This window comes from Talpa occidentalis, unplaced genomic scaffold (assembly GCF_014898055.3).
Source record: "Talpa occidentalis isolate TD23 unplaced genomic scaffold, MPIMG_talOcc4v2.1 talOcc4.11, whole genome shotgun sequence".
In the NCBI taxonomy this organism is placed as follows: Eukaryota; Metazoa; Chordata; class Mammalia; order Eulipotyphla; family Talpidae; genus Talpa; species Talpa occidentalis.
In genome coordinates, this window is record NW_023601104.1 from 48,336,245 (window position 1) to 48,341,337 (window position 5,093).

Sequence of the window (5,093 nt, forward strand, 5' to 3'; positions counted from 1 at the left end):
TGATATTTTATTACACACACAATCTTTCTTAGTTTTTTGGTGCCTAACCTCCTTGTTAAAACATCAAACTTTTTTTCATCTAGCTTTAGGTCTGTTGACTATCTCTTGCTGATTCTTAATTATTTCTTAACTTTGTCATGCCCTGTTACACCTCCGTGCCTTTGCATATATTTTTTTACAGCCTAGACTATCCCTAAATATCCACTATTTCTTCTTTCACGGTAAAGTGCAAGTGTTATATCCTCTATAAAGCATCTCTGGACTGCCTGAAGTCAAGCCAGCCACTCCTCTTTATAGCTTTCTGGCTACCATTGTTCTTTGTTTGTATCTTTATTAGAGTAGTGTCACGTAGTAATTAAAATTCAAACATATCTAGCAATGGCAGTTTCTAGATATGTGACCTTGAGCAAGTATTTAACCTCTGTTAGCCTTGTTGTCTTTGTTTGCAAAATGAAGACAATATTAGCACCTGTCTGGCAGCGTTATTGTAAGTGTTGGATCATATAATCCATGGAAAGCTCATAGTACAGTGCCTAGAATGTGGTTCTGCTCAATAGTACCACATTACTATAATACAGTAATCTCTTTTCAGATCTATCAACTATGAGCTACTTCACTTCTGTATCCCCAGTACTTAGCAAAAAACATGGAACACAGTAAGTATTTAATATATGTTTGCTGGAAAGAGAGAAGGGAGCAAATATACTACCTTTCATCTATATCAACAGAGAAGACAGAAAATATTAAACTGCATTTGTGAGGAAGGTTTATATGCTGACCTTTCACTCAATTTTCAGTTAAATCTCCTGAATCTTCAGTTTCACCAGCTATGAAATGCCTACTTCCTCCTCCCCTCAAAAACCCATGATAAAATATGTAAAAATTACACAGCCTTAAGTCCTCTAGATACTTTTAGATATAGAAACTGAGCCAATACTGTCCCAAATAAGGGGAAAAATTATCTCCTATTATAAGAATGCATCTACAAACTGTGAAATTAAAGAACTTGTAAAATGGAGTACAAATAAGCATTTCCAGAACTCTCCATTTTCTGTATATAGTGTCAGTGTGTTTGTTTTTAGGAAAATTCACTTGTCCATTTATCTTTTCACTTTTAATTAATTATTAATAAAATGATATGCTGCATTCTTATTCTTGAAACTCAAAACCCAATTATTAAAAATAAACACTGTGTTTCTTTGCAATGAACTACAGCAACCCATTTCTGTCTACAAGTGAAATTTGACAGTGAATAGAACATTTTTAGGTTCCAGTTCAGAAACAGGTATTGACAAATCAAAACCCAGCCAAGTTTAGAAGCTGCCAGTTTAACAGCAATACTGATTATTTCTAAGATGCTTTGAAAATTTTCAGCACTATTTATTCTGCAATCCAAGTTCTTCATGTGCAAAGACAAGTTTAAAAGATTTATGTGAAGGTATGAAGTTAAATGTATTATGTATTTAATGTGTCTAATATGGTAGTGGCATGTAGTACATGCCAATAAATGTTATTTTAAATGTTATTTTCTTTCTCATGAAAACTTGTTTACAACACCATGTTTCATTGAGATTTATCTGTTTCCAGATGGGTCTGTTACAGTGTACTTAGCCAAGGCAGAAATTGTCATACTCATCTTTGGATCCTTAGCACACAGCATACTGCTTGACCCAAAACATATTTTTTTTCTTTTTGTTTTGTTTTGTTTTTCTTTTGTTATTTGTAACAGATGTTTAATACATAGTTTTGGAAGAAAGGATGGGAGGAAACAAGAAAAGAAAGCTTAGTAGATAAACTTGGGTACGATGAAACTCCCTTATAAAATTATTCAATTTATTGTGTTCTAAATGTTTGTTTCATCAGACTAATTCTAATAAATCTATAAAATTACCAGCCTCATAAAAATTAATAGTTCAATACTCCATCATATTTTTGGAATGAAGAAAATTGATATGTAGTTCCTTTTGCTTTATGCCAATATACATGAACAAGCACTACTGAATGAAAATTGCTTGTCAAAAATGTAACAAATGGGAGATGGGACTGTGATTTTGATGGCATGTGTCATTTATGCCAGCAAGATGAGAGAAGTGTCACCATGTTTCAGAGCTCTTATGTGGCACTTAGAAAACTCTGCAGTCTGCAATCTACTCGTTCTATGACCTAGTCAAGGTGATTTATCACTGGTAAAAAGCATATGTTTCATGCCTTTTTAGTGATATGCTTGACACATATTATGAAATGATACAATCTGTATGGTATAAAGTTGCTGTGCATACCAATCAGAGATGGTATGCTTTTGGGTTATGTAACATACTGTTTGAAGATACCTTACCTGATACCAGGAAAAGAATAAGAAGCTACTACCAAGATAGTTCTCATTCTTCTCATACTTCTAAGACACCTTCTCCAATGTGTGTTCTGGCCCCTAACTTTCTTTATTTTAGGCTTCTAATAGCAGATGGCATTCTTTTCTCTTGGTTACCAATTGATGCACACTGTTCTCTTTATAATTAGAAATTTTTAGTATAAAGATTTAAACAACCTATGAAGTAGCAAATTCCTGTCTGCCACTTCCTTACCCCCTTCCATTATTTTCTATATTCATTTTCCTCAACAAGTATGCATCTTTCCAAACCTTTCCCGTATATTAAATTTAGATAGATAGATAGATAGATAGATAGATAGATAGATAGATAGATACACATACAATTTTTCACATAAATATTCAGCCGTGTGGATGGATAGATAAATAGATATAATTAAACTACAGGCTTTTTTTACTCACTAATAGGGCTTAGAGATCTTTTCATATTAGTACTAGTACTTATAAATAGACCTCATTCTTTCTGATGATTGCTAGTATTTCACATCATAATTCTAACATAATTTTTTTATCCATTCCTCTTTTAACCAGAATAGTTTATTTTTTTTTCTTTTTTACCATATGAACAGTACAGAATGAACATTCCCAACTATTGACCTTTCACAGCATCCTAAAAAGAGTGCTATGTAAAGGGTACACCATTCTTTGTGTGTTATTTGGTTATTCCCTGTTTCATATGAGGTTGGAATTCTGGTCTGGTTTAACTGATCCTTCAAATACATTGAGATGTCAGCTAAAAGAAACTTTAGGTTCTTACACAGAAGGTGGGGGGTAGAAAAATTGTACCATGTGTGTTAATTTAATTAGAAAGTTTTAATAATGGCTTGAATGGGGAGGGTTTTACCATAACAAGATTGATTTTGAAGTTGAATTTGGTTTAAGTTTTATATTTATTTTATCTTATACTGTATCCAAGGGGAGTTTAACAATGTAAATGAGTAGTCATTTTAAAGAATTATCCCATAGCATGAATTTAAGGGATGTAGGCAAATGTGGAATGAAGTGCTTCTCAGTAGACAATTGCAATCCAGTTCTATTGAAGCCCCACAAAATGATTACTGTAAAATTTAATACACATTTTCTGGCTTCTTTGTTTGTTAGTTTCTTAGGACAAATGATTCCATTATTTCCTTTGTAGTGCAGAAAGGGAAGCATCTAGGAATTCTGACTTTTTAAAGTGTTAAAATGAAAAGATGTAATCTACAACTACTGGATTACATTTTAAACTTTTAAAAAGCTTGTGGGGATTTCTAAGAATGGGGACATCACAGACTCTCAAATGAGAACTTATAAGTAAGTTATGTTGAAAGAGGATCAAGGAACTAGGGCCATAGAGTCTTGAACAATCCCCTATAAAGATCATGGAGATTTCTAAGAATGGAGACATCACAGCTTCTCAAATGGGAAATAATGAATAATATTCAAAGAGGACTGAGGAACTAGGGCCATGGAGTTTTGGGGGACTAGGAGTGACTTTTAAGATGCCTTTTAAAAGGGTTGTTTGGCCAGGTTTCCTGGATTTCCTCCCATGTTCTCCCTGGGTCCTCCTTCCCCTATTCTGTTTGCTGTGGTCTCAAAGGAAAGTTGATCATTATTTTATTGCTCAGCCTTGCCACAGCTTCCAAAATCAGAAAATTTTAAAGTAGAAAAGGAGTCCTTGGAGACAACTGACCCTGTCTCTTTCCCTGAAGCAATAAAACTCTGAGCTGCATACTAGTGTTCTCACAGGTCAGTCTTTCCAAATGATTCCTACTGAGTTTCTTCCACCTTTTCCCCCCCTCACTTAAAAAGATAAGATGGTTAATGGGAACAATTGGTCATTTTAAACTCCTCCCTCTCCATGCCCTCTCCTGGGTCCTTCCCTACTCTGTCACTATTACAGCTCCTTCTCCTTCAGACTCTGATATGACTTCCCCAAGGAAGTTGTCCTTGGTACACCTCACTCCCAAAAACTTGCATTCTTCTATCATGTACATCACTAAAGTTTGATCATTATTCTCCTCCTGTTTATTATTCCCATTAAACAGTGAATGTAGGGGATTTGTCTTTATCTTTCTAGCACCAAGAACAATATCCAGCACTCAGAAAATGATGGTTAAATGAATAAATACGTAAACACTTGATTGACTAAACAACTGGGCAAACAATTCTTTATTAGATAGTAAAAGCATATTTCAAACTAGAGAAAGGGTAGATTAAAGGTTCCTTTCTTCTTCTGAGTTCATATTAAAGCTATAATCATTCCATTTAGATTTGTTGATCTCTTTGTGTAGGGGTGATAACCACCTTTGGAAAATGTCTACTGCATGGTTTGGTAGTTAATGTGCCAAAGGCATCATGACAATTGTCCATCCATCATTTGTTTGTTTTGCTGAATTCTGACTCAGTCCATGGAAATGATTCCAGAGATTTGTTGTAGAAACCTCTGATCGATTGACTTATAAAAATGTGAATTTTTCAGGGTCATTTGTGCAAAGAAGCATTCTAAATGTGTGTGTGAATGTGTTTAGGTTGTTTGCATTTTTTTTAATTGTTAGAATGAGGTCAAGAGTGACAAGACCTGTTATCAAAACAAAATATGCTATGAAAACTGCTGAACAGTAGCATTTGGGAAACATGGTTAAGTGTGATTTTGTAAAAGTGATTAAACTGAAACAGGATTAGCAAAAAATTAGGGTCCAGGATTAGCATAGAAATTAATTTCTGA